At 39.6% G+C, this 12,471-nt stretch overlaps 1 protein-coding gene across 2 annotated transcripts in view; it reads left to right on the top strand.

The window, feature by feature from the left end:
* SYN2 (synapsin II) overlaps positions 1-12,471 on the top strand; it is a 151,079-nt gene that overhangs the window by 77,367 nt on the left and 61,241 nt on the right. The gene's annotated exons all lie outside the window — the stretch shown is intronic.

Here is a 12,471-nt window from a genome sequence, read left to right as displayed (position 1 = left end):
CTTCAACTGTGCCTTTCCTTCCCTACGAACATTGCACTTAGTCTGGTTGGGGAGATGGGACATGTATAGGAAGAGCTAAGTAAAAATCAAGAGCAGGAAGTCTCAGATGAGTGCTGTTTGTGCAGTGAGTGCTACCATGGAGTAATGGAAAGAGCAGTGAGTTTACAGTGAGAAGACCCAGCTTCAAAGGCTCAGTTTCGTGTTCATGAGCTGAACTTTTCTGGCTTTAGTTTACTCATAAAATGGGGATAATGACCTGCAATCTGCCTAACTCTCAGATTGTAGTAAGGGTCAAGTGAAATATTACATGAGAAACTTTGGAAAACAAATTAAAATACAACCACAGGTGGAAAGGTATCTTATCCCATTTTAAAGACGAGGAAAACAGACACAGAGAGATGAAAAACCTTGCTGAAAGACCCAGTGTTTGTGATGAAATAACCATTCATAGTTTATGCACAAAATCGAATGACTTATTCCATTTTTCTCCCTTTTTCATAGACCTCGACCACTACCCGACTGTTAAGTAGCCATTTGGCCCCATATAAAGTGTTTTGGTGTACTGTGACAAAGCTTGAGTCCGTGTTTTATCCTGAGTATTTTGGTAGGGATATATTATCATCTTATACATTAACACAGCACTCTGATAGAAGTGTAACGCAAATTGCAAATGTGGCCTGATGTGAAATTTAAAATTTTCTAGTAGCCATAGTATAAGAAAGAAGTCAAAGGAAACAGGTGAAATTAATAATATATTTTATTTAACACAATATGTCCAAAATATTTTCATTCAACATGTAATCAATATAAACCAAATTATTAAAGAGATATTTATGTTCTTTTTTTCATACTAAATCTTCAAAACTGGGTGTGTATTTCACCTCCCAGCACATCTCAGTGGTGCTGGACACAGTTCAGGTGTCCAAGTGTGGCTGGTGCTGCCCTATTGAACAATACAGCCTTCCACAGTCTCCATTGCCCCCACTTCTCAGTTCTGACTTTCTAAGCTTCATTCCTATCCTCACCATTTTCTTTTTCTTTTTTTTTTTTATTGGGGAAAGGGAACAGGACTTTATTGGGGAACAGTGTGTACTTCCAGGACTCTTTTTTTCCAAGTCAAGTTGTTGTCCTTTCAATCTTAGTTGTGGAGGGCGCAGCTCAGCTCCAGGTCCAGTGGCTGTTGCTAGTTGCAGGGGATGTAGTCCACCATTCCTTGCAGGAGTTGAACCTGCAACCTTGTGGTTGAGAGCCTGTGCTCCAACCAACTGAGACATCCGGGAGCTCAGCGGCAGCTCAGCTCAAGGTTCAATCTTAGTTGCAGGGAGCGCTGCCCACCATCCCTTGCGGGACTCAAGGAGTTGAACTGACAACCTTGTGGTTGAGAGCCCACTGGGAATCGAACTGGCAGCCTTCGGAATTAGGAGCACGGAGCTCCAACCGCCTGAGCCACCATTTTCTTTTAATGGATCTGTTTAGTTTCCTCTCCTTTGGTCCCTGGAGAAGCAAGCTTTTCTGTATAAGTGCCAGACATCCTTCTTTAGTCAGGTAAAACAAAAAATCTCCTCCTCTAGCTGTTATTTGAAATCAGCTAGTATTCCTTGAACTGTGCCTTTCCTTCCCTACGAACATTGAGCTCTTTTGAACTGAGCTTCCCATCTCATTTTACTTATGAGTCTGTCTCTTCCACTAAATTTTGTACTCCTTGAGGACAAAGATAGTGTTTTATTCATTTTTATAATCCCAGCAACCTAGAAGTTTCTGGCCCCTAGCAGAAATTTGATAAATTTTTAATAATTGCACAAATAAATAAGCTTTTCCTGGAAACCTCACTAGCTCTTTTTTCCTCCTCAACAGTGATTTTTCTCTCCAAGTTTTTGTTACAGAGCTATGCTGTCGCACATGTAGGCAACCCTTGTTATTTGTGGTTTTAATTATTTGCAGGAAAGCAAACAGGCAGAATTTTAGACATATTCCACAGTTCTTTCTAGAAACTCTTTCTTCAGTCACTTTTCAGGTTGTCTGATTTTACCTATGGCGGGAAAGACTTTGGAATCTATTAGTCTTGGCTCTTTAACTACCTCCTTCTTGATTCCTGACGTTTCTCCCAGGTTCATTTCCTCTCCCTGCCTTCATACTTGTTTTTGCTCTTTCTGTCTGACCTTCCGTCCACCATGAGTTTCTTATGCAAACCTGGCCCCGGTAGGAGGTCTCTAGTAGCAACTTGTTGTGAAACCACAAAGTCATATACCACTGAACTGAGAAAGGACCTTAGAGATTCAAGTCCAGGGGTCTTCACATTTTTTTAAGTAACTGAATTTTTTTCAAATAAAACTTTAGGCAGAACCCTATATATAAAACTGGCGAAAATGGAGCTTCATTGGTTAAAATGGGTTGAGGGGTTCCCAGAGGTAGTCCGGGGTTCCACAAAACGTGGTTTGAGAACCACTAGTTTAATTCAACTCCCTCACAGTACAAATGGGGAAACCAAGGCCTAGAGAAATGAAACAGCTTGCTTCATCCACACACACAGTAAGCTAGTGACAGGATCTGGACTAGAACCTAGTTTCCTTTCCAGGTCAGTGCTCTGTGTTAACCACAATTTACTGTTTAGAGCTTCATTTCCCAAGGGGAGAAAACAGGAACAATGAGTCTTTTATATTATTCTGCTTGATGAGATCCAACAGGGTCCCTGTCTTCTTCCCCATTTGTAAATGGGCTTGGCCCCCTCTTATTATTGTTTTTCTCTAGAACCCAGGCTGGGGCTTGCCTTAGCCTTTGTTCTGTTCCCAGTTTTTGTGGTGCCAAGATGGATGGGAGAGATGTTTCCTGTCCCTTGGCTAGTCTGGCTGTGTCTTTCAGAAGCAGCCGAATGCCATGGCCAGGTGTGTCTGTCAGGGCCTTCCAAGCCCTTGGAGGTGGTAGGTGTTTATAACCGCAATTTCCTCATTATCTTCTGTTTTTCACAGGCCTCTAGCCACTACCTGAGGGAATATATCTAAGACTCTACTCTGGAAGTCATCAATCATTCAGAGCTCTCTGTGGTCTGGCCATAATCTACCTCTGTATTCTTATTTCCCAGGGTCCCTTGCATACGTCCTGTTTTTCCCCAGAGTACTGTGTGTTGTCCCCATCCTCCTCATCTTCACCTGTTATATTACTCATCTTTCCAGATCAGGCCTAAATGCTATCTTCTTCAAGAAGCCCTTCTCAATTTCCAGCCTTTGTTGTACAATCCCCCTCTGTTGTACTATTATAACATTTTAGCCTCATCTCCCACCATTCCCTGCCTCATATTTTATGTACAGTAACTGCATATACCATGTTGTTTCTCACTTCCATGCCTTTGCTTATGCTGTCCATTTGCCCAGAATTGCCTGCCCTAAGTTTTACTTCACTTTGCCTGGCTAACTCCTATTTGATTTAGGATGGGCTCAGGTATGACTACCTCCAAGGTGGCTTCCCTGACCCTTACCTCATTGAGTTCATTACTCTCGGGACAGAATATACCTATCTCTCTCTTTGTACTCACACGCTTTTTACATTTTATCTATTTGTTCCTGAGTCTCACACTAGACAGTGTTCCAAGATATCTGTGCCTTATATTTTCTATTTCTAGTATCTAGTAGCATCTCATTAATAGCAGATGCTTAATAAATATTTGTGGGGTAGATGAAGAAATAACTTTTTATACCATTATAATGGTTTGAGTTATAGTCTAATTTTTTTGTAACTATTTGTCTGCCACTAGACTACAAATTAATTCTGTGAGGGCATGGAAAGGGATTGAATCCCACTCATCTTTTTGTCCCTCACAGGGCCTCATTCACAGTAAGCATATCAGTTAGGGTTCTCCAGAGAAACAGAACCAATAGGAGATACATAGACATATTTTAAGGAATTGGCTCCCATGATTACAGAGACTGACCCATCTAAAGTCTGCAGGGCAGGCCACAGGCTAGGAACTCGGGAAGAACTGATATTGCAGACTTGAGTCTGAAATCTTAGGGCAGTCCAGCAGGCTGGAAATCCACGCAGGCAGGATTTCTGTTAGTCTTGAGGCAGTATTCTTTCTTCCCTGGGAAACCTCAGAGTTTGCTTTTAAGGCCTTCAACTGATGAGATGAAACCCATATACATTATCAAGGATAATCTCCTTTACTTCGTCAACTGATTGTGGATATTAATCACATCTATAAATAACCTTACAGCAACATCTAGACTAGTATTTGACCAAACAACAGGGCACCATAGCTTAGCCAAGTTGACACATGAAATTTAATCATCACAGTAAGTGACCAATAAATGTTTGTTGAATTGAAATATGCTTTTGAGCTTCTTAACTGAAGCGTAGAAAAAGAGAACAATCTAACATCTGTTTCTAGCAGTCATTTGAACACAATAACCTGAAAATCCTCCACCATTAAACTCCCAACAGCTCTGAACAGAAAAGAAAAACATTCTTTAAAGTACATAACTGAGCTTTCAGGAATGCAAAGGACCCCCCCAGGGGCTGAAAATGAAGACAGACGGAGCAGTAAGTCAATGAGATGATGTTGTATCAAGCCTCTTGGGATATCTGTTTGGGTAACTTGGGACTTGGATTTTAATACCTAGACAGGAACAGGAGATGAAGACTCTAGTCTTCACAAGACAGGCATTAAAACTGATCCTCCAAGTGAGACTGGGACATTCAATGAAATGGTGGATAGAAAAAAATCTCTAATTCACGGACACAAGAAAGATGTGTATCTCAGCTTCTGCTCTAGATTGAAAAAGGCAAATAGATATAGAATAACACCACTTATATAAAGCCCCCAACAAGCAAAAGAGTCTATATATAGTTTATAGATATGTACACATATAGTATAACTACATAAATATGTATGTGAAAATAACAAACATTAATTCAGGATTCTTAACCCTGAGTCGAAGAGGCAGGGGGAGGAGGTTGGGGAGGAATGTGCAGGAAATTTCAAGTGTATATTAATGTTGTATTTCTTAAAAAAAAAAATCTGAAGAAATTTTCGGAAAATATTCAGATTTAACAAAATTGGGTGTTAGATAAACAGGTATTTGTTATGTCATTCTTTGAATTTTTCTGTATGCTTAAAATCTTCATTTAGATAAATAATGAATCTAAATTTGGAGAAAGATGTATAGCTGCCTGAGGAGACCAATTAGTTAAGTTTATTTTTTCCAAAGTACGGCATGATATAAAGTGATGGCAGAAATGTAGACAGATTCCGCTGTGTCTGATTAAAATTCATAACTTTAAAGAAATAAAGATGTGTATTTCTCCAAGATCATATTTTCTCTAAGTAGTAGTTTGCCAAGAGAAAGTGACTCTGAATAAACTCTCAGATTTGTGCAATTTCCAGTACTTCCTGCTTTACTTAGGTTTGATCTAACCAATCCAGAATTTCATTAAGTTTTTAGTCGTCGTGCCCTAATAACATAAACAGAACGTTTTCTTCAAAGAGAAGGCTTCAGGCAGAGACTGTTTAACAGAGTACAGGCAGTGTAGCATGTGAAAATGAAGTCTCAAGGGGGCCTGCTCACTGTTTCCCACAGGGCAAACATGTACGAAAAGGAGCAGGCTGGTTTTATGTAGGCAGAGCCAAAACCAAACAGCAAACTTCAAGACAGCAAATTTTAGCCTAGTTTAAAAACCAGCTGTCTGAAACTGGAAACACACACACACACACACACACACACACACACACACACACACCTGAAAAATAATAATTTTTCTGATGACCCCTTGTTATGAATATTGTAGATTCTTACATTGGGGTGGGGAGTGGGATTTGATGACCTAGTTTCGAGTTTTCTACCCATGAATGATAGAGAAACAGACTATTAAGTCTTTAAGCCATACAAGAAATATAGCCATGTACCAGAATTGTTGACACAAAGGGGGAAGCGACTCTTGTTTTCAGGATTTAAGCATTATTTTAGGAAAATCCCCCAAGTACAGAATCTAGAACCTGGGAAATAATATTTAAGTAGAAATCTCTTTTCAACAGTCCTATCAAGATTTCTGTTTCATTATTCCCCCAATTTTAAATTATTGGCTTCACAGGTCTTCAGAGCCTCTCTCCTGGTCACTGGCAAACCACGAAGCAAGGAATCAGCTCCATCATACCTTTTAGCCTTATCCATCCCTACTGCCCTGTCACTTCTTCTCTGCCATATGCATGTATTATATCATAACTGTACCACGGCTTTGCAGGCCTTTGTGAATTATACTTTCATACTGCAATACTTTTGTTTAAGCCACTTCTCTACTTGAAATGCCCTTTCCACATCACATATTGAAATCGTACTGTTTAACTCTGATACTGTCAGAGGCTGAAAAGGCCTTTGGAAACCATGTGGTTAAATCTCCTTTACATTTGAAGAAAATGAAATTCAGACGAATTCCTAAGCTACACAAAATTTCTCCCATTCACCCTGTAATCAGAATCTGTTACTCCTTTCTCTGTACTATAGCATAAACAGAAAATCACATATATAGAATGGAACCTTATCTGTTCTAAATTAATAATATCTTTGATGTTTAAGTATCCTAACTCTAAAAGAGCACAAAGAATTTTTTTTTTAAATTGTGGTAAAATACACATAACAAAATTTACCATTTTAACAATTTCAAATGTACAATTCAGTAGTGCCAAGTATGTTCACATTGTTGTGCATTTTAATCTTGCAACGCTTTTAATCTTGCAAAACTGAATCTCTGTATCCATCAGACAACAAATTCCCATTGAACACAAGGAATTTTAGAGAGATGTTTTATCATGTAAGGTGTGCTAAAAGAAATAAAGAAATTTTTAAAGTAGATATGTCGTAACTAAAAGGAAACTGAAAACTTTATTTCAAGAGTTGGAGAGTAATTTAGAGGCTTGGTGAACAAAAGATATTTCTCTTGAAAGCCACTGTGGGAAAAAAGAAGAGGATTAATATGTATAATGGTTGATTCCTTGTTTCCCCGAAAATAAGACCTAGCTAGACAATCAGCTCTAATGCGTCTTTTGGAGCAAAAATGAATATAAGACCCAGTATAATATAATGTAATGTAATATAATATAATATAATATAATATAATATAATATAATATAATATAATATAACATAACATAACATAACATAATACCTGGTCTTATTTTACTATAAGACCAGGTCTTATATTAATTTTTGCTCTAAAAGACGCATTAGAGCTGATTGTCCAGCTAGGTCTTATTTTCGGGGAAACACGGTTGTTAGTGAGAAAGTTACCAAATTGTATCTAAAAGTATTAGTTGTCTTTACTGTTTTGTATAAGTATCCATTTTAAAAGCTATATTTTTATTACAAAAGTTGTGGATTAAAAATGGAGTGTGTACAAGTTCAGTGACTGAAGGTAACCTCACAGGGTGATCTGACCATAAATTCCTAACTGAGCAGGTCACAGTGAGTAGTCCCGCCCCAGGCCTGTAACTTCTTTAGTAAAAGTTTTTAAGCCAGCCCTGTCCATTGTTCTTGCGCATCTAGGTTAAGGCACCTTTGAAGTGCCAGAAGCAATCCTCTTGTCCAGACCCTTTGAAGGCATAACCACCCTCAAGGGAGAACCTCATCTTTTTAACTGTTGTATTCTTCTTTCTCCCACCTTCATGTAACCTTCCTTATGTGCCCTCTTTAAATCCAAATGTATAAAAGAAACTGCAAAACTGTCATTCTTCAGAGCATTTGAGATCTTGCTTCTGGGTAATGTTGTCAGTGTGGCTAAAATAAACCCTTATCAAATTCTCTACAGGTTTGGACATTTCTTACATCAGCAAAGCCATACTTCCTAGGAAGCCATTTTAAAATAGTAATAGAAATTATGCTCAATTGTTTTTTTTATTACAAACTTTCATTTAATCTAAAATTAAAAAAATAGAGAAGTGTGCATAAAAGTGATATTTTAGAAAATTAGTGAACTGTGAGATCGAAAAGAATGAATCATCTTTTACAATATTTTTGAATAATTCCATAGTTTAGAAGTAGTGTGAAGTGGTTAATAAGATCTGCTCCGGGGTCAGTTTGTATGGTCTTGAATCCTGAATCTACCACTCAGTAGTTTTATGACCTTGAACAAGTTAGTTTCTCTGTGCCTTAGTTATAAGATTATTGTACCCACACTGTCTATCTTGTCTGTAAGATTAGGAGATACTGCAACCTCCCTTATATGACTGATGTGAGCATTAGTTGAATAAGGTGTAAAGTCAGCATAGTAACTAGTGCTTACAGAGTACTGAGTAAGCATCAGCTATTATTAATTTTACTGTAGTTAATACAATTCTGGTGCTTGAACTCTGGGATTAATAATCTACTATACTTCTGTTAACACTGATTTATTTTTATGCTTCTTTGTGCCAGAGCTGGGACAAAGTGTTTCCTTCCCTCACCTTCCACCCCGGCCCCCCCACCCGCCCGTGCTGTGCATACTGCTGGACAAATAGTAGGTACTTAATCGAATGAATCTTTGTTGAATGAGTAAATGATGAAGATATTTTCGAAGATTTATAGAATGCATTTCCTGATAGCAGCACTGAATAATAGACTCCTTTTCGAAGGAATGTATCTAAACACTAAGGATAAAATGAACTGGATTTTTCAGGCAAATCAGTGTAGGGTAGTTTTTCAAACCATTCTTTTGGGCTTGTTGAATGTGAGGAGCATTTGAATGGATAAATAGAGGTGGCTGAAAGGATGGGCAAATTCAGTGAGGAGGAGGGAGTCAGAACAGCACCATAGATCTTTTCACTTCTACACTAAGGCATGAACTTCTATCCAGATCCATTCTGGACTAAACATGGTGTAATGAAAAAAGCACTGGATTGAGAAGAGATCAGCGTTCCCACAGGATTCCCACCATATGACCTTGGACCATTTTTCCTCCTTAAGCCTCAGTTTCTTCACCTGTAAAAGTGAGAGGCTGGTACCTAAAGTCCATTTCTCCATTTAGAGTATGTGTGGTTCCACGTTGCTAAGCTTCAGTGCATCTGGGAACCTGTGGCATGTCTCTTCCAGGACAGTGCCAGTTCTTCTCCCAGCCTGCCAAAATTCAGTCATTAGTGCCTATTCTGATGAATAATATCTCCCTCTGAATTGGTGCCAGGTGGAAAACTGTAGAATGGAATGTGCCACCTGGGTTTGGATTTGGAAATCCAAAGTGTTGTTGCCTTGAGGTACAAGGACGTTTCTGAAGAGCCATGGTGGTGAGTAGGCTGGTAGTACCAGCCACAGCAGTTTGCACTGGCACCAGGAAAAGAGGTTCAAGTCTCCTTTGCTAATAGAATGAGGGGAGAACTCTTTTTTCATTTCCTTCTAGTGATTTGCTGTGTGAACCACACCCAGGTGATGCAGTGTCACAAACAGAACCAATGCATCAGTAAAGTGATAAAAATAAGTAAAACTTTCATGTACTTCCATAATGTTTAGTTATTTATATACCTTATCATGATTGATCTCACAAGCATTCTGAATGCAAATCAGGTCCTCAGTTTTCACATCCTATAATATCATTTAGGAATCTCTGTTGAATTCTAATGGTCTTCCATTTTGGGGAGACTTTCCTTTCGTGCTCTAAGGAGGCAGAATGGAAAGGGAATATGGTCTGCTTCTAACTAGGTGTTTGACCTTGACCGAGTCAAGCATTTCCTCTCTCTGCGCCTGTTTCCCCATAAATACAAAGCTTCTAAGCAAAATTTCTCCCTCGTAGATGGCTAAGGGAATGTGTTATTCATGTCTCATCCGATAATAAAATCTATTATATAAACATTTTAATAACCGGTATGTGGATTTGTATCTAAAATACAGCATTAAGAAAGAGGATGGTCTCATTACACATTGGAATAAATGACCGTATGTCTAATTTATAAATGCCTGAACAGCATTTCAACAATGAATCCATTTTGTTGAAATGCTCTCCATTTCAAAGGACTCACAGAGGCACATTGTTTAACTCAGTGATTTTTACATTAAAAAAGGGGGAAGAAAACGACCTAAAATATGTGGATGGGTGCTGTGCTAGAGATTTATTTATTTGTTCAACAAATAAATTTTTTTATTTAACAAATATTTTGATACTTAACATGTCCTAGGCATTGTCACAGATTTGGGCGTAGGACTGATACAGCAGTTACCATGACAGCAAGGTCCCCACTGGCACGGAACTTACATTTGGGTTGGGGGAATGAATAATAGTCAAAGAAATTTTAAAATAAAGATAATGTCTATGAAGATAACGTAGAGAAAATGACTGGGAGGAGAGAGGACTACCGTAGCTCAGGTAGTCAGAAAAAAACATCACTGAGGAGGTAATGTGTGAGCTGAGACTTAAATTGTGCAAAGAAAGATTTGGGGTGTGGGGACAGAGCCAGGAGTGCAGTTTCCAGGCTCTCACCCTCACGTGGAAAGGTGCTGGCTCAGGTAGCAAATGGCCATCAACTGTGATTGGATGGCCATCAGCGGTGGCTAGTTGGCCGTCAGCTGTAACCAGTGAGTCACTGGCCACTAATATAACTGCCGTGGCTACGCTAGCAGAAAATGGGGCTAATAAGAAGATGGTGGCTGGCAAGTGCAGATTGCAGTTAGCACGACAGATTGCAGCTAGCAAGTGAGGTTGGTTGGCTGGCAGAGAGAAGTGGACGGCAGGTTGCAGATAGTATGGCTCCTACTTCCTGTGTCTCCAACCCAGCCTCCAGCGAGACTATAGTGGTGTGACTTCCCCATCTATGGCTCCGTGGGTGTTCCTTTTTGGCCTCACCATGTCCTGCATTCTTATGTGGGGAGCGGGACTAGAGAACCCGCAGGCCGCCCTGCATGACAGGCTTATTATGCAGGGAGCGGGAGCTGAGACCCTGCATAACATGGGGGAAGGTTATATCTGGCAGCAAGTGCAACGGCCCGAAAGAGATGGTAAGTTTAGTGTGTTTGAGGATTGCATTAAAGGCTGAGTCATTTAAATCTAACAAACTTTAGGAATAGCTATTATCATTATATTATAGGTGAAGATACAGAGAAGTAAAGAGCCCAAGTTCAGGAAGTCAGTTAAGGACCTGAGTCGTAAACCCAGCTTAGTCTGGCTCTAAAATGCTTTCTCCACTATGCCATGCCACTCAGCAATTGATTAAAATGCAGAGTTTCTGAGTCGGCTTGAATAACTTGTTTCTCTGTAACATGTAGGGAAAGTACTCTTTTTCTTTTTGATTCAGGGAGTGTATACTCTAGCTGAAAGGTGTAAATGGCTGTTTGTTTTGGCATTTGATGAACACACAGGATTATGTATTCTTGTGTGATACTGTCATGTATTGTGGCTCCTTGTTCCCTCAAGTCCCAGGTGGGTGCGTGTCCTCTGCCAGGAATCAAGCAATAGGTTTTTATTAAGGGTGTTGTGTTGGGCTGAATGTCTGTGTCCCCAACCCCCCTCACCCCCCAAATTCATATGTTGAAGCTCTAACTCCCAATGTGGTGGTCTTTGGAGCTGAGGCCTTTGGGAGATAATGAGGTTTAGATGAGTTCATGAGGGTGGGGCCCCCATGATGGGATTGGTATCCTTATAAGAAGAAGAACGACCAGAGCTCGCCCTCTCCCCACCATGTGAGAACACAGCAAGAAGGTGGCTCTCTGCAAGCCAGGAGGAGGGTCTTACCAGGAGCCGTTAGGCTGACACCTTGATCTGGACTTCCCAGACTCCAGAGCTGTGAGAAATAAGTATCTGTTGTTTAAGCACCCAGTCTATAGTATTTTGTTGTAGCAGCCCAAGGATGTCTATATCTATCTATCTATCTATCTATCTATCACCTATCTTATATCTAGAGATAATATAAAGATAATATATAGGTAATAAATAGGTAGTGTATATTTATATTGTCGATATATCTAAATCCACACATAAGTGGACTTGCACAGTTTAAACCTTTGTTATTCAAGAGTCGACGTATTTTCAGTCAGCGGCTGGGGTTTTTGACTGTGCAGTGTCAGCACCCCTAACCTGCATGTTGTTCAAGGGTCAACAGTATATCTATCTATCTATCTATCTATCTATCTATCTATCTATCTATCTATCTATCTATAACTAGAGAGAGAGAGAAAGAATATAGTTAGATTATATAGAAAGAGAGAAAGAGTTATTATAAGAAATTCACTTTTACAGTTATGGAGGTTGCTGAAAAATCTCGAGGTCTGTCAGCAAACTGGAGACCCAGGAGAGCAGGTGTTAGTTTCAGTCCAAGTCTGAAGGCCTACGGACCAGGAGAGCTGATGGTATAAATATGAGTCCAAATACAAAGGAAGGAGAAGACAGATATCCCAGTTCAAAGACAGTCAGGCAGAGAGAGTAAATTCTCCCTTTCTCCACTGTTTTGTTCTATTCAGGCCTTCAAGGGATTGGATAAGGCTCACTCCCTTTGGGGAGGGCAGTCTGCTTTTACTTAGTCTGATTCAAATGT

The sequence above is a fragment of the Rhinolophus ferrumequinum genome, chromosome 17 (genome assembly GCF_004115265.2).
Source record: "Rhinolophus ferrumequinum isolate MPI-CBG mRhiFer1 chromosome 17, mRhiFer1_v1.p, whole genome shotgun sequence".
Taxonomy (NCBI): domain Eukaryota; kingdom Metazoa; phylum Chordata; class Mammalia; order Chiroptera; family Rhinolophidae; genus Rhinolophus; species Rhinolophus ferrumequinum.
Note: the sequence above shows the minus strand (reverse complement) of the source record. Positions and strands in the feature narration are given on the sequence as shown.